The 24,970-nt window shown below is 40.9% G+C and overlaps 1 protein-coding gene across 8 annotated transcripts in view; it reads left to right on the top strand.

Annotated features, from left to right (window-relative positions):
- The window catches only part of HIVEP2 (HIVEP zinc finger 2), a 217,591-nt gene that overhangs the window by 47,195 nt on the left and 145,426 nt on the right, over window positions 1-24,970 (top strand). For 6 of the 8 annotated variants that reach the window (XM_069598556.1, XM_069598560.1, XM_069598555.1 and 3 more), the window contains exon 2: window positions 1,966-2,040. The exons of the other annotated variants lie outside the window; for them this stretch is intronic. The gene's annotated coding sequence lies outside the window, so the exon portion shown is untranslated. The remainder of the gene's footprint in view (window positions 1-1,965; window positions 2,041-24,970) is intronic. 8 annotated transcript variants of the gene reach the window in all.

Here is a 24,970-nt window from a genome sequence, read left to right as displayed (position 1 = left end):
ACACTATCTTGAAAAAGCAAGCCCCAAGTGTGCCCCCCATAGTTGAGCTCTCTTGTTTTATTCTTTTAATTGGTGTTGGATATCAGAATCAGTATGTAAGTAAATGGGAGTCACTTGAGTCATCTGCTTGAGTATGGAGACTCCATATAAGTGAAGTATCTCAGTCTTAGCACTCTATAAATGAAGCACTATTTTATTTCAGAATTTCTTGTATTTACTCTTGACAAGAATGCCCCTGAGCCTGTAAATTATTACTGTTGTTGGTACTAAGTGTCATAAATGAGAGACTGAACTTATTAAATAATATCGTTTAAATTATATATTCAATCAATAGTAAGGAACAATCTATTAAAAGTGTTTTCTGGCCTGAAAAAAATTATATTTTCACATCATTGTTTGAATCATTTTCAAAGGACAATTTGAAGCATTCATTCAGTGTACAGCACTTACAGTTCAGTGGCTCAAAGTCTTAAATCCTGTGCCTGGGTGGATGTTGTATTGTACAGTAGTAATTCTGTAAATTATTTACAATAAAGAGGAAAACACAAGAGAAAAGATCTATCTGTGGACTGCTCCCAGTTGTACAAAAAGGGAATACTGTTAAATTTCTAAAGTAGCTTCAGTAGTTCAGTTGTTGAGATATTCCATCCCCTCTCCCCCTCCCCAACATCCTGTTTCATCACAAATATTTATCATTTTATTCATCGGTTCTCCACCCGCCTTGTGGGCTGTTGTGGTTGCTGTCACCCAGCCAAGAGGCTGGGGAATGCCTATCCACAAGCAACCTGGGGCGTCTGGCTAGGGTGCTTACTAGGCCCTGTGACTGGCTAACATTGAACTGTCAACAGTATTGTGCCATTAAGATCAATGCAGAGTCAGCCTATTTAAATAATTACCAGGATCACCAATAACAGGCACGTTGTTGCTAGTCATGGTGAAAATATACATACTATTTGTGGTGAGGAAAAACCTGAGGTCTCCAGCCTTTGGAGATGTCATTCTGACGTGCTGTGGAAACAGTAGAATTGAAGAAAAGGGAAAATGACTATTTAAACAAAATGCCTACCTAAAAAAGGCTAGTCCGTTTGAGTGCTTGGTTAATGGTTTTAAAGACTTGTCTGGGTTTCCTGAAAACTTCATTTGGTAATAATTGGGTGCTCACTTTTAAAAGATTTAATATAATCTACAGAATACAAATGCAGTATGATATATAATAACAGTGTAGCATACCATGGCATACTCCGCTTGTTTGTGAAGGGATGGATATTTTCGAACAGTATTGGGCCAGAAATTTTGTAGGCTGGAATGATGGGTTTGGAGAGGAAAACTGCAGGAGGTGCCCTCCTCATTGCATTGTATTATCAGGTGTGTCCTGTCAACTTAACTGGTCACCAGTGGTGCTAACCATGATCACTTAATTAAGGGATAGTCTGCTAGGGTTTCGACTGTAAAGTTACAACTCTTCTTTTTCCATATTCTGTTTATTGGAAGTCAGCCCACATTAAAGGGAGAATAATTAAGCTTGGAGGGAGAGAGTACCTACATGATTTATTTATTTTTGGTATGGAGGCATGGGTATTTATTTTTTGGGTTATCATCCAATGCCAATCACTCTTTATTTTGTTGCTGGCAAGCTGATTTTAAACTTTTAAAACTGTCATGTTGAGGTTTAACAGAAAACAACAAAATTGTGTAAAGCAATTATCCTTCAATAAAAAAATAAAAAAAAATAAACTTTTAAAACTGAATTTTGCTTAGCCATCTGATATCCTGCATACGTAGCTTGGTGCCACATTCATCACCTGACATTTTGGCCTCTCCCACCTCCACGTATTTACATTCTTTCTTCAAACCAATAGATTTAGTTTTGCTGCTCTGGTTAGTACTTACGGTCATTTTCATAGTTAAGTCTTAATGTGTGCACTGTGGAAGGAGAAGTCATAACACGAAACTTCTTGTCAGCAGATTGGTGAACTTACCTGAGACACTGAGACTCAAGATCGTGAGGATGTGTGACTAGGACCGAAAGCAGATTTCCAGGTAGGAAATCAAAATGATTTTCTTGAACTCCGTGGCACTTGATTTTGTAGAAGTCGAATCACCATTTCTTGTGAGATGCAAAACTCCAAAAGGAGGGGTGGCATGAATATTGAGGTTGCATTAGCAAATCATGTTGTGTTCCTCTTTTAGATTCTTTTATTTGGTTTTTACACAGTAAGGTAATAGCTGAGCTTTGAAATGAAACCCAAGGGGACCTTGCAGAAGGCTATCTGTATTTACAAAATTTTTATTCATATGATTTTGATTGTTGAGGCCTATTGAGAAGTACCCATTGGAGTAGAAATAATCAGATTTATCTTGTCAGAAAAAAACAGCTACTGGTTACAGGAGGTTTTATGTGTTTCACAGAATATTTACTAAATAAGTGTTGATTTCTAGTTTGCATTTCTGATCAACTCCCCTAAGATACAATAAGGTCATAAACTCTGCTGGAAGGGAGGAGGAAGCTCCCAGTCACAAATGTGCTCTACTTTCTGCATGCTGAGCTGATAAAAGCAAGCATCAGTTTGCCAGCAGCTTCTAGTTTGCAGCAATCTTACAAAGAATAAGCTAAAAAAAAAAAAATCAAGTTCATGAGAACAGGAGGAGAAGCAACTGAAAATCGGGATTACAACCAGAGTTAACATCTTGTAGTGATTCTTACCTCTGCTGCTGGAAGTATAAAAGCAGTGTGATTTCTCAGCTCCATGGCAACATGAAGAACCTGTTCTGTCGGAGGGTGTGTGTACACAAATGCATTCAAAGCATGGGCTTGGGAGTGAATTTGGGGGAGGAGGGGTGCGGGGCCCAACCCTCCAAGTCTTGCCCACACATTTTTATGTATGTTTTATAATAAGGCCTTTGTGCAGGGAAGCCAGATAGAAGTTCATGTCCGCTGCCCTCTGGTCTTTTACAAGGTCTCACTGCCATCACCCACCTCCCTTCTCTCCTCAGAAAAGAAGCAAGAAAAGGCAATGAAGGAATGCTGCTGGAAGGGAAATGCCCCTCTCCCTTTCTCTTTTTGGAATGTCGACAGAGTTATTGCTTTTCTGTGTGTCTCTAGGGATCCTTGGCTGCTTCTGTCCACTGTCCTTTTCTAGGGAAAGCTTTTGAATTGCAGTCTTCACATGGGGGCTCGTGAAAGCTGTGATCAGCTTCCCCCTTTGTGGGGAGGGGTGCTTTCTGGTGCAGCTGGTGTCCTGTCTTCTGCATAAGGACCCAGGGGCAGCATGGAGTGATTGGTGAATGAAGTCTCCCTGCCCACAGTTACTGGCATCTGTCTCAATTCTGAAACTTCAAGTCCCTTTTCTCACTCATGCCTCACGGACACACTCATCTGCATCAGTTCCCTACCCTCCACCCCACAACGCCCCCCGCAACCGCCCCAGTCTCTTGGTTAGTTTCGTCACTTGAAGAGGTAACTTCACAACTGAACTATTTATCTATCATATGTCCATGTCCCTGCCCTGTGTTTTGGAAATGATAGAACAGTCTGGAAAATGTTTATTTTTGCTTTGATTCAATTTAGCCAATCTGTGGGATAAGTCAAATGCTCTGTATAGCTGTGAGAATATTCTCTAAGAAGCCTTAGACCATTTTTGTGCCACTTGAAATTTGAGGTCGAATTTGGATGGTTATCCGCACTAGGTTCAGAGATTAGGGAACCCAGCTAACATCCTCTTCAGTACAGATCTTTACTCTTTTCCTTTCATTCCTGAACATCATCATGAGCCCAGCATCATGGATAGCTCTGTGGGGTTGGTTATTGTTTTCAGTCACTCGGTCATGTCCGACTCTTTGCGATCCCATGGACTTCAGCACGCCAGGCTTCCCTGTGCTTCACTGACTCCTGGAGCTTGCTCAAACTCATGTCCATTGAGTCGGTGATGCCATCCAGCCATCTCATCCTCTGTCATCACCTTCTTCTCCTGTGGTGGAGGAATGAGGCCTGAGGATTTTATGTGCCTGAAGACTTGGCAGCAAAATGTTTTCAGCTTGGACTTGGGGCCACACTTATCACCTCTTCATACAAAGAAATAATCTATCTCCCTCATTGTTTCTGCCTAGAACATTCTTTTTGGCTTTACTCTTAAAAATAAATGATCTGCAGCTCCAAAGACATATACCCACATAACATCCGTTCAGTTTATTAATTAACATATGCAACTGCTTTTGACTTACTTTTATGTGCTGGCTTAAGCATGCAAAACAGAACAGGCATGTATCTGCCCCTGAGGAGCTAATGTTCTAGAAGGAAAGTGCAGACTGTAAAATATTCCAATAGGTGGTGAAATGGGCTATAAGAGAAAATGCACAAAACCTAGCTGTGACATAAAAAGGAATCAGTCAGCTCTGCAGGGGGCTTGACAGGGGAGTAAATGCCAGGGCTGCATCTTGTAAGCTGAATGGCAGTTTGCCTGGAAGACAGCACAAGGAAAGGCATTCCAGGAAGACAGCCCTGGCATGCGGAGACCCAAAGACATAAAACCAACAAGTAAATCTTCGTATGGCTGGACTACAGGGTTAGGAAGAGGATGAGTCATGAGGGAAAGAGCTGGAAATTTTGGCAGGGACCAGGTCAAGGATGGTATGCCATGTTGCCATGTTGGAGCTTTATCCTGTAGGCAAGGAGGAGAGACACACTCAGATTTGCATTTTTACCAGGAACCATCAGAGAATGAGAATGAATCACGAGAATGAATTAGAAGGACCCAAGCTTGGGTTGGAAGACATAGTTTGCAGACAGTTACAATAATCTTCAGGCTTCCCCGGTAGCTCAGGTGCTAAAGAATCCACTTGCAATGCAGGAGACCCCGGTTTGATTGATCCCTGGTTCGGGAAGACTCTGTGAAGGAGGGATAGGCTACCCACTCCAGTATTCTTGCCTGGAGAATCCTATGGATAGAGGAGACTGGCGGGCTACAGTCCATAGGGTCGCAAAGAGTCGGACACAGCTAAAGCCATTGAGCATGCATGCACGCACAGTAATCTTCAGAAGAAACTGAAGGCTTGAACTCATGCTGGGATGTTAAGAACAGTGAGCACATGATGGACCCTCAAGCTTGGAAAACAGTGCTAGTCACTGAGCCAGCGTGAAGGATGAGGGGAAGGGAAGGCAGTTTTCAGGACTCTAGCTGGACTGCAAGGTAAATATTGATGGCATTGCCCAGGGAGAGAAGGACAGGAAGATGAACAGGCCTTTGAGAAAAGCAGTGACTATGGTCATGTGTGGTCTGTGGAAGGATAAATGGTTTGGGGATTAGAAAGAACCTGAATTTCAATTGTACTTCTCTGATTTATCACCTGTGTAGTTTTAGGTGGAGAAGGCAGTGGCACCCCACTCCAGTACTCTTGCCTGGAGAATCCTATGGACGGGGGAGCCTGGTGGGCTGCAGTCCATGGGGTCGCTAAGAGTCGGACATGACTGAGCGACTTCACTTACACTTTTCACTTTCATGCATTGGAGAAGGAAATGGCAACCCACTCCAGTGTTCTTGCCTGGAGAATCCCATGGGTTTCTTGCCTGGAGAATCTCTGGGATACTTAGTTTCCTGGTCTCTTAAATGGAGACAGTAGTTATTGACTTGAAACACTTTGGTGAGGGACAAAAGAGAGAATCTATGTAGAGCTCCTGACTCAAGCCCATTCTTAACAAAAGGGCAAATTATTATCTCTACTTTGTTCTTTAGGCTGTACACAGGAGAAGTGAGATGATAGATAGAGGTGGAGACCCAGAGAGCATTTTTATATAGATGTGAACTTACTTGTGTGTGCTGTCAAGAAAGAGCCACTGGAGAGATAAAGGTGGGTGATGTAAAGGAAAGATGACCAATGATTGAGTAGAATCCTGAGCGGCCAGAGTGCTCCCAGCTCTAGAAAGGATTGAGTGGGGCAGAAGGAGTGGGGATAGGAAGGTCTACTACTAAGTTTATGGGAAAAACTGTACATGGATGAAATTTCTCCTTGAAAAACTCACCATTTTACTTAAAATGTATTATTTATTTTTATTTCTATACAATTTTAAAGGTTGTACTCCACTTACAGTTATTACCAAATATTTGCTATATTCCCCATGTTATACAGTCCACCCTTGTAGCCTAACTTATACTGAATAGTTCATACTTTTCATTTTCTTTGGGGTTTTTATGAAGGAGAAGGCAAAGTCATTTGTCCGTAAAAACTGGATGATAGTGAAAAAAACTGGAAACATTTAGAGCTGCCTCTAGAGGAAGCATGAGCTGACCTGCGCGTTCAGAGGTGATTATGTTCACCTGACCTGTGGAAAGCTCAGCAGAAGTAGCTGTGTCTCAGCAATTGATGTTTCTCAGCCACTCCAAGGAGGGGCTACAGGACCCAAAGGGACCATGATCCAAAGGAGGGTTTGGGGTTGAGGGCGAGGTGACAGAGGATGCTGGCAAGGGCAAGGGCAAAGTGGTTCCCAGTGGGATCCAGCCAGGATAGTGAAAGGAGCCTGGAGGAGGAGAGGAAGGAGCTGGGAGGAGAGAGGATGGAGAAGAAGAGGTCCTGAACTCCTGGAAGGGAGGGGCTGAGGAACTGAGGGTCTCTGTGAGGCTGGAAAACAATAGTGTGGGAATGTGACAGGTTAGGTGATGTGATGAGATTGACTAGAATACCTGTCCTATTGACCTCCTTGTAAGGTGTTGTGGAAAATGATCAAACACTTAATTAAGCAAAGTGCATTATTGTGTGTGAGATGCTCATTGAGCAGGGATTCCCCCTTTAAGGTGGGGGTGGCGTGCTCCTAGTCACACGTGTGCGTGTGTGTGCTCAGTTGTGTCTGACTCTGCAACTCCATTCCCTATATAGCCCACCAGGCTCCTTAGTCTGTGGGATTTCTCAGGCAAGAATACTGGAGTGGGTTGCCATTTCCTTCTTCAAGGGAACTTCCCAGCCCAGGGATTGAGCCCTCTTGCATCTCCTGCATTATTGGCAGGCAGATTCTTTACCACTGGCACCATTAGTCAATAAATATTTTATATTTTTCATTAAGTAACTTCATTAAGTTTCGTTTGAGTGTTTTCCCCCCATATCAGTCATTGGTTCTTAATTGGTTCAATAAAAATGATTTTAGGGTAAATATAGGGACTGAAGTGTCAGGTTTTACACTTAAGTAAAATGCTGAAAATAAAGACTTATTGCATCAGCAATCTCCATCAATAGAGGGTGGGCATGTCATCTTAAGCACTTACATTGGGAGTCTTCAGTTGATTCATTTGGAGTCCTTATTTGATTCAGCACTCATTTGTATTGTTGCCTTATAGCTACACATTGAAATAAATAATAGAGTGTGCTAAAATCTTTGATTTACGTTTAGTTCACTTCAGTCGCTCAGTCGTGTCTGACTCTTTGCAACGCTATGGGCTGCAGCACGCCAGGCTTCCCTGTCCATTATCAACTCCTGGAGTTTACTCAAGCTCATGTTCATTGAGTCAGTGATGCTATCCAACCATCACATCTTCTGTTGTCCCCTTCTCCTCCCACCTTCAGTCTTTCCCAGCATTAGGGTCTTTTCAGGTGAGTCAACTCTTCACATCAGGTGGCCGAAGGATTGGAGCTTCAGCTTCAGCATCAGTCCTTCCAATGAATATTCAGGACCAATTTCCTTTAGGATGGACTGGTTTTGATCTCCTTGCAGTCCAAGGGACTCTTAAGAGTCTTCTCCAACACCACAGTTCAAAAGCATCAGTTTTTTAGTGTTCCGCTTTCTTTATAGTCCAACTCTCACATCCATACATGACCACTGGAAAAACCATAGCTTTGACTAGATGAACCTTTGTAATGTCTCTGCTTTTTAATATGCTGTCTAGGTTGGTCATAGCTTTTCTTTCAAGGAGCAAGCATCTTTTAATTTCATGGCTGCAGTCACCATCTGCAGTGATTTTGGAGCCCCCCCAAAATAGTGTCTGTCACTGTTTCCATTGTTTCCCCATCTATCTGCCAGGAAGTGATGGAACTCAATGCCATGCGTTTTCTGAATGTTGAGTTTTAAGTCAACTTTTTCACTCTCCTCTTTCACTTTCATCAAGAGGCTCTTTAGTTCTTCTTCACTTTCTGCCATAAGTGTGGTGTCATCTGCATATCAGGTTATTGATATTTCTCCCGGCAATGTTGATTCCAGCTTGTGCTTCATCCAGCCCAGCATTTCTCATAATGTACTCTGCATATAAATTAAATAAGCAGGGTGACAATATACAGCCTTGACATACACCTTTCCCAATTTAGAACCAGTTTGTTGTTCCATGTCCAGTTTTAACTTGTTTCTTGACCTGCATGTTGTATGATGCTCTTAGCTGAAGTTTCAGTGATGTTTACATTTTCCTAAAACTAGCAAAGAGATTTTGCTAAATGAAAAAGGCTTCAATAGGAGGACTATATCTAGGAATTGGCAGAGTGCAAATCCTATAATGTATTCCAGTATGTGTATGACTTACCAGGGCAGCTTGCTGAAAATGTAGACTTGGGGACCCACCTAAGAAGATAATGTTGTCGGTTGCCTGCACACTCAACTTTGAGAATCCTGTGGAAGAGTTTCTAGTTTTGGAAGATGGCTATAGTACTGGGCAGCACCCTAAGTCATGTGACAAGGAAAATAAACAACAAGACAGGGAAAGTAGAACAGAAGAAGATAAGGAGATGATAAGCTTGAGGGCAAGAAGAGAGATAAGAATTTAAGTCCTGAAGAAATCCCTCTACAAATTTCTGTGTTTCAAAAGATAGGTTTCAAAGGGTGGTAGAATCACAATGATTTTAAGATTATAAGTGGAAAGCAATGTGAAGAATGCAAGATTATGTGGGAAAAAAAATGTCAAAAGATATGGTTCATGGAGAGCCAAACTGGTTACAAATTCAAACTTCAAGTATTAAAATGAAAATATAGCAATAAATTTTAGTTTTCCAACAACTTTTTAAATTATAATATGGTGGGTGTATTACTTGGGGTAAATTTTGATCATAGAACAGGATTGCTATTATAAACAATTAAATTGGATTCTTTTATTTTTCTCCTGTGAAGTGAAAGTCACTCAGTCGTGTTGCTCTTTGCAACCCCATAGACTATATGGTTCATGGAATTCTCCAGGGCAGAATACTGAAGTGGGTAGCCTTTCCCTTCACCAGGTAGCCCTCCCAATCCAGGGATCGAACTCAGGTCTCCCACATTGCAGGTGGATTCTTTACCAGCTGGGCCACAAGGGAAGCCCATTTTTCTCCTGATTATCAGTGAATCATCAAGGACAACCTTCAGTCTCCAAGATGATGAGCACTGCTGCCTGGGGTTGTTGTGAAGATTACATGAGATCTGAACTCTGGTTGCCAGAATTGCTGGGTTCAAGTTATTGCTCTGCAACTACCTAGCTTTATGCCTTTGGGCAAGTTAATGTGGCTTAGTTTCTTTGACTGTAACATAGGATAATGATAGTGCGTACCTCTAGAAATGTTGCCAGGAATACATAAGTTAGTAAATGTAAAACATTTAGGACTGTGCAATCCACGTGGTAGACATTAAACAAATGTTATTCTGAAACATAACATCTGTTGTCATTCTCTTGTTCAGAGCACCTATATTTTTAAAAATCATTATTCAAAATAGGGATATACATATGATTTTATAAAGTAATATTTATCTTGAGCTTTAGTCAATGAAATTATTGAACACCTATCCCTAAGACACTTCAAGTTCTATTGCGACAAGTAAAACATGACCCTGTACCCCAGCCACTCCGGCCTTGGGAAGTTATCCTGTCGACTGGTTTTCTCTACGCTATGTTGGAGAGCAGCATAGATGTTAATTGAAACTATGTTTTATAGCATAAGTAAAAGGCAGTGCATGAAGGACAGAAGGGAATACTAACAATAGATCATACCTTAGTGTATTTCTCAGCGTAGCAGATCATCCTGGTATTCTTCCAGAGAAAGATAGAGTAAAATGGACAGAACAGAGATAGGTCATCAGAAAAACTGGATATTCAAGTGCTAAGTATGCTTTTTCCTGACTATGTGACTGTGAGCAGTTGACTTAACCTGTGTCTCTCTTTCTTCACCTAAGAAACTGGCACATAGCCACCTTGCTGAGTATCTTGATTAATTGAGCCAATGCTTGTGAACTATGAGATGTTGGGCATTTGTATTTTTGCATGATTTATATTATATAGAGCTTGTGGATTTCTAAAGATCAATGGCTCAGAAACGACCACTTAGAATAATGTAGTTTTAATAGGATTACAGAGAACTTTATTATTCTCTGTAGAATTACCTGTTGATCAATAATAGGTGGGTGACTTGCTGCAGAAGTCAGATCCTGCTCCCCCCAAAAAAATAATCACAGCTGGAAGATGAAATGGGACAGAGAGGTTATGTGGCTGACCTAAGGGAATAGTTCGCAAGCTGTGGAATAAAAACTGACTGAGAGGATCCTCCCCTCCTCTTTCCACACTGCTCCCCAACTATTTCTCAGTTGGATGGAAGGAGTACAGGCTTTGAAGTCAGACCTGAGTTAAAATCCCTGCTGTGTCACTTACTAGTTATGACTCAGGCTGGTTACGAAACCTCTGAGCCTCACGTCCGTCATCGGCACAGGGGTTAGCATCACTTGCCTGGCAGAGTTGTGGGCAACAGAGATTACATCTGTAAGCTACCTGCCCGACAGCTAGCTGATACGTTATTTTTCTCATGATTATACATGGCCAGATTTCAAGGCAACTTGAATTACACCCTTGCTGAATAGGAATACTAATGCAACTAATAATAGCAACTGTTTAACTGAAGGGTTCCATGTGCCAGGCACAAGTCCAAGTACACTACGCCTATGAGTATCTTATTTAATCTCCAAACCAGCCTGATGATGTGAGTATTACTGTTATTGCCACTGAAGCTCCATACGTGTAGCTAACATGCCCAAGGTCACCCAGTGAGTTGGTTGGGGAGCAGGTTTCCAAATCTGTGCACTTGTGACTCTGGATCCCACTTTCCTCGTTACTGGATTATTCCTGTTCCTCCCTGGCCAGTTGAGGGATGTAGGACAGAGAATGAAGGGACTAGTTGTTTCATGAGAATTGTTTTATGAGTTGGGTGAGTGTTTGCTTTTGCAGTCTTCATTCAAATAGACACTATTGGAAGAGACCAGCACTCACCTAACACGTAAATCACGTAACTTGTGAGAGTGTTCCAAAGTCTCGTACAGCACCGCTTTCCTTCTTTGCACTGTTTTATACTTGTCAGGATTGTCGTGAGCATTTAGGGGGATGATAACTGGAGAGCCCAGTCCTGGCAGACATCTCCAGCTCTAATCTCTGGGCCCCCCTCCCTTCTTAAGTAGCAGTCTGGCACTGAGGACAGATCCTTGGGGAATGCCTGCTTTCTTTTTCTACATTAAACCAGTGGAGTTCTCTGTTATTTAGCACTCCCATGATGTTATATCACAGGACATTACTACTGATCCCCTTGAAAGTGCAATAAAACATTTGCTCACATACCTTCTCGTTGAACATACTTCTGATCAACTACCTTAGCTGAAGACAGGCACATCTCATTGGTCTTTTCATTGATTTGCATCCTGTGTCTGGATATGTGCATGCAGAGCGCAGTCCCTTTAAGAACCACTAGCCCTCAGCAAAAAATAACCTAGAGCAGCTCAGGTTACTGCTGGGCTCCAGAGACTCTTCAGGGGGTCAGGTTGCTTTTTTCTCTGGCACCTGCCTCAGCAGGGATGTAGGAAGAAGTTGATTTATTCCAGCAGAGAAGTTCTGGGTGGATCTGGGCACTGGAGTCCTTACCTCCAGCTTCTGGATGTGACCCTGCCTTCATGGTAGCAAGGTTTTGATTGGGCCATTTAAATGGCATTCAATTAAGTAACCCTGTCCCTGGACCTGGACGTAAGAGCCTGTCTTTCCTATCAACTGTGGATTTTATATTGTTTCTTTGAAAAATGAAAATGACATCAAAAGCCATCAGATGGGAATGCATCTCCTGTCTGCAAATCCAAAGTGTGGCCGTGCATTGAAGGGAGGTCGTGGGAGGACACGCCCTTTTCTCCAGAAGCCCTGTCTGTCTCACCAGCCTTTCTTGAAAGGAATGTTTTTACTGGCTGTCCATAAGCTCAGGAAACGAAGACTGTACAAGGCCTAAGGCTCTGTAAAGATAAATGTACAAACAAATGGAATAAACTCCTCAATTGTGAAAAGTAGGGGGAGCTCCTTAGAGGCGGTACAGTATGGGATGAGGCAAAGAACCAGCCAGGACTTAGACCATCTGGGGCCTTGTCTCAGCCACGCCGCTGAATTTGCTGAGTTGCAGAATAATAAAATTTTGTCAGTTAAGTGGTATCTGTGAGTGACTCACAGTCTTTACTTTTCCTAGAAGGAAAGTGCGTCTCAGAGCATTTGGGTGATTTACCTAAAGTCACTCAGCTGCTTGGTAGTAGATCTCAACCCGCAGCCCAAGTACATATATCATTGCTCTTCATCATGCTACACAGACATTGTAAAGAGTCAAGTTCTCTCCACATCCCCATTTCCTTATCTGGAAATGGGAATTCTCCTACCTGGCATGCCTTCTTTGTAGGGTATTGTAAGGCTCTGCTAAATGATTGTGGATAGAAACACGGTTAAAGACTATTCAGTGATATGTTTATATTGATATCAATTAAAAGTAAATTATAGGGAATTTCTGGAGGTCCAGTGGTTAAAACTTCACCTTCCAATGCAGGGGGCACAGATTCTCTTTCTGGTTAGGAGCTGAGATCCCACATGACTCGTAGTCAAAAAGCCAGAACGTGAAAAAATAACAGAAGCAATATTGTTAACAAATTTGATAAAGACTTTAATAATGGTCCACATAAAAAATACTTTAAAAATAGTAAATTATATATTTATATGCACACACATATATGATGATGAGATGTATGTATGATGTGATACCTCATATTTTGTTAAAATTCGTCATGTGGGAGATATTAACAAAAATCTGGATTCTTCTTTGGAAATTTGAAGCATCATGAATTTCCAGACATATGGTGAAAGTTCTATACTTTGAGTTATTAACCTGACAGTTTTACCTACTAGCATTACCATTACTTTACCTTTCTGAGAAATGGGAATAATAAAATTCTCTGGCTATCTTCAGTTCAGTGGCTCAATCTTGTCCAACTATTTGTAACCCCATGGACTGCAGTGCGCCAGGCCTCCCTGTCCATCACCAACTCCTGAAGTTTACTTAGACTCATGTTCATTGAGTTGGCGATGCCATCTAACCATCACTTCCTCTGTTGTCCCCTTCTCCTCCTGCCTTCAATCTTTCCCAGCATCAGGGTCTTTTCAAATGAGTCAACTCTTCGCATGAGGTGGACGAAGGATTGGAGCTTCAGCTTCTGAATCAGTCCTTCCAGTGAATATTCAGGACTGATTTCCTTTAGGATGGACTGGTTGGATCTCCTTGCAGTCCAAGGGGCTCTCAAGAGTCTTCTCCACTACCACAATTCAAAAGCATCAATTCTTCGGCACTCAGCTTTCTTTGTAGTCCAACTCTCACATCCATACATGACCACTGGAAAAACCATAGCCTTGACTAGACGGACCTTTGTTGGTAAAGTAATGTCTCTGCTTTTGAATATGCTATCTAGGTTGGTCATAACTTTTCTTCCAAGGAGCAAGCATCTTTTAATTTCATGGCTGCAGTCACCATCTGCAGTGATTTTGGAGCCCCCCAAAATAAAGCCTGACACTGTTTCCACTGTTTCTCCATCTATTTCCCATGAAGTGATGGGATGAGATGCCATGATCTTCGTTTTCTGAATGTTGAGTTTTAAGTCAACTTTGTCACTCTCCTCTTTCACTTTCTTCAAGAGGCTCTTTAGTTCTTCTTTGCTTTCTGGCTATCTTAAGTTGTCTTAAAGATAACTTTATGAATATATGTGAAAGTACTTGTTGAACTGTAAAGCACAGAAATGAATGATTATTGCCAAATATTGCTGAGGCCCACAAAGCCTGTCCAGAGAGCACATGAGGTATGATCAAGGAGATAAGTCATATATTCAAAAGCAGATTTCAACATTATCTGAACTTGGTGTCAGATAAAAACTTTATAGATAATGATTGCAATGAATTAATAAGTATTATTGTACCTTCCAAATGGAAGTGTAGTCATCCATTAATCATTACTCTTTTCCCATAGATATTTGCCCAGTTTGTCAAGACATCCATAGTGTTTCATATTTATAGGATATTAGCTATTGTAATAATATAGAAGGTAGAGATTTAAATGTTATTTATACAACTTTCTCAGTTACACTGTTTGCTTTAATATTTATGTCTGATTTATCTCATTTGATTATTAAAGAATATTTGTGGGTTGTAATTAATATTATCATTATCTGATGAATGAGAGGCCAAAAGATTTTCCCAAGACCTCATGGAATGTGAATGGAAGATCTGGGATTTGAAGCAATGTCTTCTGGTCCCAAATTCTATGTACTCATAACTTGTCTCCTTGTGTTGTGTTGGGGGTTCTATTTTGTAGACTGTATTCTTCATTGGTTTCTTTCATTGATACAGTCATTCATTCAGCATGAATATTCTATGTGGAACTCTTGTCGTATTATCTCCTACTCCAGGACTAAATTTCTTTGGGGAAACAGTTTGTTATATATCTGATTCCTTTAACTGAAGGAGAAGTAGTGACATAGATGCTTGAACCTTGCATAAATACTGATTTGAATAGGGAAGGGAGGATACAGGTCCTTAAATGGGGAAACCCTGATGTCAAAGTCAAAATAAATCTTTGCTTTCCAGTGAGGGAACATTTCATGCAAAGATGGGCTCGATAAAGGACAGAAATGGTATGGACCTAACAGAAGCAGAAGATATTAAGAAGAAGTGGCAAGAATACACAGAAGAACTGTACAAAAAAGATCTTCACAACCCAGATAATCACGACGGTGTGATCACTCATCTAGAGCCAGACATCCTGGAATGTGAAGTCAAGTGGGCCTTAGATAGCATCACTACGAACAAAGCTAGTGGAGGTGATGGAATTCCAGTTGAGCTATTTCAAATCCTGAAAGATGATGCTGTGAAAGTGCTGCACTCAATAAGTCAGCACATTTGGAAAACTCAGCAGTGGCCACAGGACTGGAAAATGTCAGTTTTCATTCCAATCCCAAAGAAAAGCAATGCCAAAGAATGCTCAAACTACCGCACAATTGCACTCATCTCACACACTAGTAAAGTAATGCTCAAAATTCTCCAAGCCAGGCTTCAGCAACACATGAACCGTGAACTCCCTGATATTCAAGCTGGTTTTAGAAAAGGCAGAGGAACCAGAGATCAAATTGCCAACATCCTCTGGATCATGGAAAAAGCAAGAGAGTTCCAGAAAAACATCTATTTCTGCTTTATTGACTATGCCAAAGCCTTTGACTGTGTGGATCACAAGAAACTGTGGAAAATTCTGAAAGAGATGGGAATATCAGACCACCTGACCTGCCTCTTGAGAAATCTATATGCATGTCAGGAAGCAACAGTTAGAACTGGACATGGAACAACAGACTGGTTCCAAATAGGAAAAGGAGTACGTCAAGGCTGTATATTGTCACCCTGCTTATTTAACTTATATGCAGAGTACATCATGAGAAATGTTGGAGTGGAAGAAACACAAGCTGAAATCAAGATTGCTGGGAGAAATATCAATCACCTCAGATATGCAGATGACACCACCCTTATGGCAGAAAGTGAAGAGACTAAAAAGCCTCTCGATGAAAGTGAAAGAGGAGAGTGAAAAAGTTGGTTTAAAGCTCAACATTCAGAAAACGAAGATCATGGCATCTGGTCCCGTCACTTCATGGGAAATAGATGGGGAAACAGTGGAAACAGTGTCAGACTTTATTTTGGGGGGTTCCAATATCACTGCAGATGGTGATTGAAGCCATGAAATTAAAAGACGCTTACTCCTTGGAAGAAAAGTTATGACCAACCTAGATAGCATATTCAAAAGCAGAGACATTACTTTGCCAACTAAGGTCCATGTAGTCAAGGCTATGGTTTTTCCAGTGGTCATGTATGGATATGAGAGTTGGACTGTGAAGAAGGCTGAGCGCCGAAGAATTGATGCTTTTGAACTGTGGTGTTGGAGAAGACTCTTGAGAGTCCCTTGGACTGCAAGGAGATCCAACCAATCCATTCTGAAGGAGATCAGCCCTGGGATTTCTTTGGAAGGAATGATGCTAAAGCTGAAACTCCAGTACTTTAGCCACCTCATGCGAAGAGTTGACTCATTGGAAAAGACTCTGATGCTGGGAGGGATTGGGGGCAGGAGGAGAAGGAGATGACCGAGGATGAGATGGCTGGATGGCATCACTGACTCGATGGACGTGAGTCTGAGTGAACTCCGGGAGATGGTGATGGACAGGGAGGCCTGGCGTGCTGCAATTCATGGGGTCGCAAAGAGTCGGACACGACTGAGCTACTGAACTGAACTGAACTGAAAGTAGTCCTGTAGTATCATAGGGGCTTCCCTGGTGGCTCAGTTGGTAAAGCGTCCTTCTGCAATGTAGGAGACCCTGGTTCGATCTCTGAGATGGTAAGATCCCCTGGAGAAGGAAATGGCAACCCATTCCAGTATTCTTGCCTGGAGAATTCCATGGACAGAGGAGCCTGGTGAGCTACAGTACATGGGGTTGCAAATGTCGGACATGACCACTAATCTCACAGGGCTATTTACTTTCAATTAAAATTAATTAAAATTTAAAAATCAGTTCTTCAGTCACACTAACCAAATTCCAAGTACCAATAGCCACCTAAGAGTGGTGGCCACTATATTGGACAGTATAGATATATAGATATGTATTTGTCACTGGTAGAGATAATTTTGGTGTCTGATATGTGTGTGTATAATTTCACATTGGAAATGAAATTGTTCTGGTGTACATTTTTACCTGAGACGTAATAATAGCTACCATGTACTGAACACCTTCTCAATAAGCAGTAGGCACATAATCTGTGTTACTTTATTTTATCCCCACACCATGTTTTATACTGGGAGTCGAAGGTTCAAGAGGTTATGTAATTGCCTAAGATGTGATGGGGCTATGGATTGACACCAGTTTTCTTTGATTTCAAAGAGAACACTCTTTTGCTCTAGTATGCTATCTTTCTACGTAGCCTAGTTGGATTACATCAGGAGTTGACATTCTCAATGCACTGTCTTATCATTCAGGCCACTTCAGTTCAGCAAGCGTGCTAGGCAGTCACTCTGTTGGGAGCAGGAGGTACAGCAATTAGTGCAGCCCTGTCTCTGATCGTAGGGAGTTCAAGTCAAACAGAGAGTTCAGGTCATAAAGAATAATTATGACAGTGAAGGATGATGTGTGGCCCAAGACCACATGATGCACCCAGGAGCCATTGAAGGGTTCTAGCCAATGAGTGCCATGAAAGTGAAAGCGAAGTCGCTCAATTGTGTCTGACTCTTTGCGACCCCATGGACTGTAGCCTACCAGCTCCTCCGTCCATGGGATTTTCCAGGCAAAGGTACTGGAGTGGGTTGCCATTTCCTTCTCCAGAGGGTGCCATAGTCAGATTTATATTTTGTAAACTCCACTGTAATCATGTAGAGCCTTGTTTTGAGAGGAAAGGGAGAACCTATGATAGTTCTTGTATTATTTATTTGTAATCTTGTAAGATTTACCTAAATGAAGGAATGTTGATGGCTAGAACTAAGATCATAGCGGTGGCGTTAGAAGATGGATGAGAGAGAAGCAACTTGGTAAAACTGTCGGGTTTCAGTGATTAAAGCTGAGGGTAAGGAGCAATTAAAGATGATTCTCGTATTTGGGTGCTTGGTGAATGGCCTCTTTAAAGTAAAGGAGATTTGCTATGTGGAAAAAGTTGTGCATGAGTGTGTGTTGTGTGTTGTGTTTATTGTGTATGTGGTGTGTGTTTTGTGTGTTTGTGTGTGTGAGCATTCATCCTTAAGTAGATGAACTGCAGGATGGGAAGGGGTGAAGATAATGACTTAATAGACCACAAGCCCATAAAATATCCAGAAAGCAGTTTATTTGGCAAGTGGAAAAGTGTTAGTCACTCAGTTGTGTCCTACTCTTTGTGACCCCATGGACTATAGCTCACCAGGCTCCTCTGTGCATGGAATTCTCTAGGCAAGAATACTGGAATGGAATACTGGAATGGGTTGCCATTCCCTTCTCCAGGCTGCTGTAAAACAATGACATCTTTTAAGAATGTAATTTAAAAAATGAAAAATCAAACAGAATCCTGCCATAATACTAAGACTAAGACCCTGATGCTGGGAGGTACTGGGGGCAGGAGGAGAAGGGGACTACAGAGGATGAGATGGCTGGATGGCATCACCGACTCGATGGACATGAGTTTGGGTAAACTCCAGGAGTTGGTGATGGACAGGGAGGCCTGGCATGCTGCGATTCATGGGGTCACAAAGAGTCAGACACGACTGAGTGACTGAACTGAACTGAACTGAACTGAAAAGGGAAAACTTAACCTTATGGTCTAAATATGATACATCTGTCCTAGGCTGGGCACAGAATAGTGAACTAGGGATGTATTTTCCCATTTTTCTAAATAGTCACAACATGTAAAAGTACTTATCATGAGATTACAATAGTAACATAGACAGTGGATTTAAGTATGGCTTCTAGGGAGCCTCCTGTTGAAAAGGCAGGTCTTTGCCACATTTTCTTTGGTGTATGCCCCCCTTCTTTTATATGATTAAATAATCTGTTTTTAATTTAGTGACCAGGTAATCATGTTATTTGACATTTCTAAAAGATAAAGATTAGCAAGTGTTCTGTAACATGGTTTTTAGCAGTCCTTAATTTTGAGCAGTGGTGTGTTTAATTGTGTTGTAGCAGAAAATAACCTCATAGGTTTAAATAATTATAATGATAGCATAGGTTCCAATCTAGAGTAAGCATAGATTCCAATCTAGAGTAAGGAAGTTCCATTTTCTTAAAAATAAAAAAAAAATCAGTTGTTTTGCTGATAGTACATTTAACAGGTGTGGAATTACCAAAACCAGGAGTGCTGATGGAAATAATTTCTTCTGAAACTCAACCTGTAGTCTCTGGATTGATAGCCATGTCTGTGCAATTTGAAACAGTGTCTGCTTTGGAGATTAGCGTTGTTTTATAATTATCTGAGGATCCTCGGTTCAGACCTGACTAGCATAGACCACCATGACAGAAGGCTGTCAAATGTACGATGCTGGCTGAAACCTGATGACTTCTGGGTGCCTGGTTTTGTTTTGAGCTACTTAAAAGCAGGAGCTTCTGTAAAATTTGTGAAACATCTTTGGTTTCCAGTCAGTTAACTTTAAGTATTTCTTTTTTCTTGGACAAATGCAGACGTATCTCATTATCTTGTGTTTTAGACTTTTTCCCCCATTTTCTTAATGTTTTTTTCCTCTATTCATTTCCAAAATGAATAATAAAACCTTGTGAAATAAAACAGACTCTAGATTTAATGTTTCATTATCCCACATCTTATGTTAGGAGTTAACTGCTCAACTGTTATGAATTAGGAAGTTTGCCATCGTTCTACGAAGAGAGTGATGTGTGCGTTTCTTCATAGCTGCTTAACGGTGATCAACTAGAGGGCACCAGCGAACATTTCCATCTGAGTTCTGTAAACTAGGCCACATACTGTTGACACATATGCACAGGAGAGAAACGTGAACGCTTTGCGAAATCTCAGTACTAAAAATAATTTCCACCTGTATTTATAGCAGTATTATCATACTTGATGAAAGTGATGTGGAACCTACCAGTATAGGAAGAAAAATGTCATCTTGTTACCATTCCTGGAGAGCTGCCCTCTAGAATTAAGCCCTTAAGTTTGTCCAGAGTTACAGCAATGCTGCTCACAGGTCTTTGCCAATTGCATGGGCTGCATAGTTAATCGACTGGGTAACAATAAAAACCTGTCCACTATTAGGAAAGACTGGTAATTAAGACTTCCAAATAGGGTTTGCAGGTAGGAAGCGTTCTGGTTCTGAGGCAGAATTTGGGTTCTGTTAAATCCAGTTGCCATTATGGTTCCTTGTGTCAGCACAGTTGCTTAAATGAAACTGGAGAGGGAACATTTTTAGATATCCAGATATTAAAATGTGCAAAAATTCAGCATTTTCTGATAGGAAAGCTATGTTAAAAGACCTTCCTTTGCAGGGTAACTGTGCATATGTTTGAGTGGGAGGAAAAAGAACAGATGATTTGAGAACTATTAAAATTGTTACACATGTAGAAAGTTATTTTCCTCCTCATAAAAAAACCAGGATTCCAGTCTGCATTAACATCTTACTTGTCACTTAATAAAAGTATTTGCATATTGCGTTTCATTGATCGATCGATTGATTCATTCACTTTTTTGGCAAACAGTAATATGCCTACTATGTGTAAGATACTGCAGTAGGCGTATCTCATACATGGGAGATTTACTTCTGTAAATGATCAAACAATTCAGGAGAGATATAATTGCAAGTATGGTATGCAGAATGTCCATTTCTTGGGCGAAACTGATAGTTAAGCTTAATTCTACTTAAAAGCACGTTTTAAAAGAAGATAACTGCAGAAGTGCAGTCTGTGTCATTTTCCTAACATTTATTTGGAAAGCAGCTAATGTTCTTTTTCTCTGGATCGATTAAGTGTTAATGTTTGGGGAGCACGCTTTGAAAAAAGAAGAATGGTTATAGGAAGGAGAACATGACTAAGAGGAGAGGTTATGTGGCATTTTATAAGATAGTTGGTGGTGCTGTTTAATGCTTATAAAGTTGTGTTTAAATGGACTAAACAGCCTGTTATTGCAGGAGCTTATTTAAACCAGCTCTTTGTGGTTATGTCTGGTGAGGAAGCTTAAACTTAAACTCTCTCCAGCCATTTAACTGCAGCACAGTGACTTCAGGTCTCTTGTAAGAAAGTCTAAATGTAGGCTGTTGAATAATCCCTTTGAGGGCCCTGTAACTATTTTTATGCCTGGATATGCGTCATCAGTGGGTATTTTCTCTGGTGACTTGCTTACATCAGGTCTCCTACCATACATTCTATCAGTGAGTGGCTTATGATTGATGGGAACCACGCTGTTGTTCAGCTTATCTGTGACCTCAGCGAACGGACAACAGGAATTTCCAGGCTGTTACATTCTCTGAATGCTTGAAGACAGGGGCTCACGGTGTTGATCCAGGCAGGTAGCAGTGATATTATTCACCAGCGGAGGATGGGAGGAGGGACAGGGGAAACAAGGGGAGGGAGAAGGAGGGGAAGGGAGGGGGAATTCCTTTTGTGAACGGAGGCAATTCTGGCTCAGCCGGCTGCTTCATCCTCGCCTTCAGAGGCTGTGCCCTGTGGGGAAAGGTGCATTTCCTGAACTGGAGGAAGCAGACAGTCAGACCCTTGATGGAGGCACCCAGTGACTCCTTGGGGTTGGCTGGGGAAGGCATTGAGTCCTCTTTCATGAGTTAAGATTTTGTTTTTCCAATTGGTTGGATTGATTGATCCATGAGTCACTGGACTGCTCTGGTCCTGGATAGAAGTAGGGGCTTTGAATCAAAGGTGTGCCAGTGTTTGTGGTGATGCAGAGGAATCCAGTGCTGTCTTTCACCTAGTAATGTTTGGAGGTGATTTGGAAAAGTTAACCTGTACCTCGCATCGACAAGTTTTGGGGGAATAGAGCCACGCATTGGTGTATGTGTGTGGAAATGAATTATAACTGAATTCACAAAAGTGTTTTCTCATTTCGTTCCTTTTCCCCACCTCTTTTACACATGGTAAATAAGGTTTCTGAACCTAGAATGAGAGTTACCAGAATTTTTGCAGCTCCACTTGCTTCCAGATAACCGTGTCCATCTCCTAAACTTTTTTCCTCCTCTCTGCCTTCTCATCTCCTCCTCTTCCTCATCCTGTTTTTTTCTCTCCCTCTCTTTCTCTCCATGATGTTATTTTGTTTGTAAAAGCAGTTCCGGACTTTTTGCTGAGTTAAAGAAAACCAGGTTCTGCGCAGATGAGTGAGGTGCACATGTGGATTCAAGCCCATGCTGGTCTGCCCGTGTTTGCAGGCTGTCCTTTCAGTGCTTTTTTTTTTTTTTTTAAGTGACACTTAAACAAAATTACACTTTTTTTAGTGTAATGCAATTACATCATTTAAGCATTTATGCAAAATTGGTCTTCTAATCTTTTAAGACTATATTCATTGTGGAAATATAACATTTATTGACTTGACTTTCCGAGTTTTATTCCCCCTTTCTTGCCCAAAACTGAAGCCACATCTCCTTAATGTAACAGATTACCAAGGTGACCATTCATGTCACTAATTTCTTGGCAGCTGGCCTCCTAGGAATCACATTCTGAGCTAGATCCTAGACACTAGTAGCCTGAAACAGGTGCTGTGTGGGGTGAAAAAAAAATCCTAATGGAAAAAAAGAGATGTTTGTTCCTGTCTTTCATATCTTATCCAGTGCTACTGAGTGAGTATGGACATGCATAATTGCTTTGATAGTTTCATTTCCAAATAGCTGTCCTACTGGTAAAAAATTATTCAACTGTCAGGTTATATTGTTTCAGTTTTAAACACTGAAAATTCAGGTGACTGAAGGAGAAAGACAAAAGAAAACCACTGCAAACCTCATCTACAAAAAAACACAACTACTCACTTTTCTTTCAAAAAACTGCTTCTTGGATAAGCAGTGTGACTCATGACAAGCAATTTATAATTTGAAATTTGTGAAAGATTAAAATTCAGAACTCTAGGAATTTTGAGTCATTAGTAGTTGAATGAGTTAAGGCTTCATAATGTAGCTCATTAGGAAGAAAGCATTCAAATATTAATGAGATTCATTGTTTATATCATTGTACTGTCCCCAGGAGCTGTTGGTGACTAGCTTTACTTTTATAAAAGTAGCATTATATGAAAAAGATAGTTGTTTGTTCAGATGCTGAGATTTCCACCCCCCCCCCCACATTGCAGGGGATGTTATTAGAAGCTGTAAAATTCTTCTCCTTCTCTTTAAAATGCATGTATGCTTTTATGTGGAGGAGTGTAAGAGAAGAACCAACATGTAGGAGGGTTATGCATTCTTCATTAAAAATATATTTCACAAAAGATTATAGTTTGTGTGGGAGGGAAATAGTGGCTTGTCTGTTGATTGCATTGTGCTTATTCCGTGTGAGAACTGTTTGAGTTTAGAAAGGATAACCTCATTTTGATAATCTGATGATGGCTTCTGCTTGAAGACGAGAATATAATTCCAAGGCTGCATGCTAATGGTCCACAGTAATTATTCTCTTTTTGGCAGAGCTTAGCATGGAATCTACTTTGGTATTTTTATAACTATGTATGTACATCTTTTCTTCAGATTTTTTCCTCTCCTCTCCATGTGTAGAGCTTTTTGTACAAGACTGTGAAATTCCAAAGGGGTACTGTCTAATTATGCCAGTGTAGGATGGTGTGTAAACCTAAGTTAGAGCAATATCTTGCCTTGAAGTCTTTTTGATAAGCAGATCCTTCACTGTGAGCAGATTCTGCTGTATACTTGGTTTCTATGGAAACACTTTTATTACTTATGGATGATCAGAACAACTTGAATACAGTAGGAGTGATTGGTGTGTTGGCTTGGGTCCATGCGGTTGATGGGGTTTTCTGGTTAATATGTGATCCTTTCACTAAGTTTCCTGTTATGTTGCAAGGGGATGATGCAAATAACGAAAACCCCACCTAAAACACTGAGGTGATATGATACTTAATTTTACCTTCTTATAGGTGTGTTACTCTAGTATTACACAAGGAAGAGACATTATGAAACTCTCAAAAGTGTGTAAAATTAGGATAATACCTAAATGGAAGTGTGAGAACAATTGAATGACCTACATACATAGCTCATTCTGGGAGGATGTAGAAAGATTTCATTCGGTAAATGATTCTTCGATTTCTTACCTATATAATTTAGTATGTTAATCACATTGAAGGAACTCCTTAGTTTTATTAATTCTTCTTAATGATTTACCGAGTTTTAAAAGGCTTTGTATTTTACTGTCATCATTTTTACAGATGAGGACGCTGAGGTCTAGTAAACTAATGAGCTTCATACCCCAAGTTATACATTGTATTGACAGCAGCTAAGCGACAGGCTCTCCTCATTGGAAGCTTTCCTTCTGGGGCTTAGGAACTGGAAGGCTCAGATCTCCTAGGTGTGGTGTCAGGAGAGAGGTAACCAGTCCTGCAGCCCTGACAAGGGTAACAGAACTGTGTTAATTAGGTAGGGCAATGTTTGCAGCTTTGAATGTCTTGTCTTGATTTCCCTGGAACAGAAGTTGCCAGTGTACGTCAGTGACTGCTGAGTGGATCCTGTCTGAGGTCCTCAGGTGCCTACAGCAAGGCACCATCACCCAAGTCAGCAGGGTGGAGGTTCCTGTTGAATGGCAGCTCGTAGAGCAGGAACAAGGAGCTCAGTGGTAGATGCAGATCACTGTGGACAATGGTGGATGGAAATAAATGTATCTTCTTGTGGAAATATTTTATTTTACTCTTCAATTGGTGTGGAAGAAGATCTGTTTGCTATAAAAGGAAGAACCCAGATGCTATATTTTTAGATACAAATGATGGAACTCAGGTCTAAGGATTTTCATCAAAGGCATTCTTCTAACTCACTAAAGTTAGGTAACACTGTCTGATTGCCTCCAAACTAAGGGATGGCTAGGAATGTCTTCTAAGAGCCCATGTAGGGGAATTCTTACTGCCTATTAAACAGGTTGCTATCATTATCTACATTCACCTTCTCAGCATTCACTTGCTGCAGAATTTTGTCTAAAAATATCTCCCTTTCCAGATATTTAGACTTTTTATTGGAGGTTTAAAAATTCTTGACATGGAGACTTACAGGTATTTAAATAACTCATTGCCCACAA

The sequence above is a fragment of the Ovis canadensis genome, chromosome 8, assembly GCF_042477335.2.
Source record: "Ovis canadensis isolate MfBH-ARS-UI-01 breed Bighorn chromosome 8, ARS-UI_OviCan_v2, whole genome shotgun sequence".
NCBI lineage: Eukaryota > Metazoa > Chordata > Mammalia > Artiodactyla > Bovidae > Ovis > Ovis canadensis.
The sequence above is the reverse complement of the archived record's forward strand: the minus strand, read 5'-3'. Positions and strand labels throughout refer to the sequence as shown.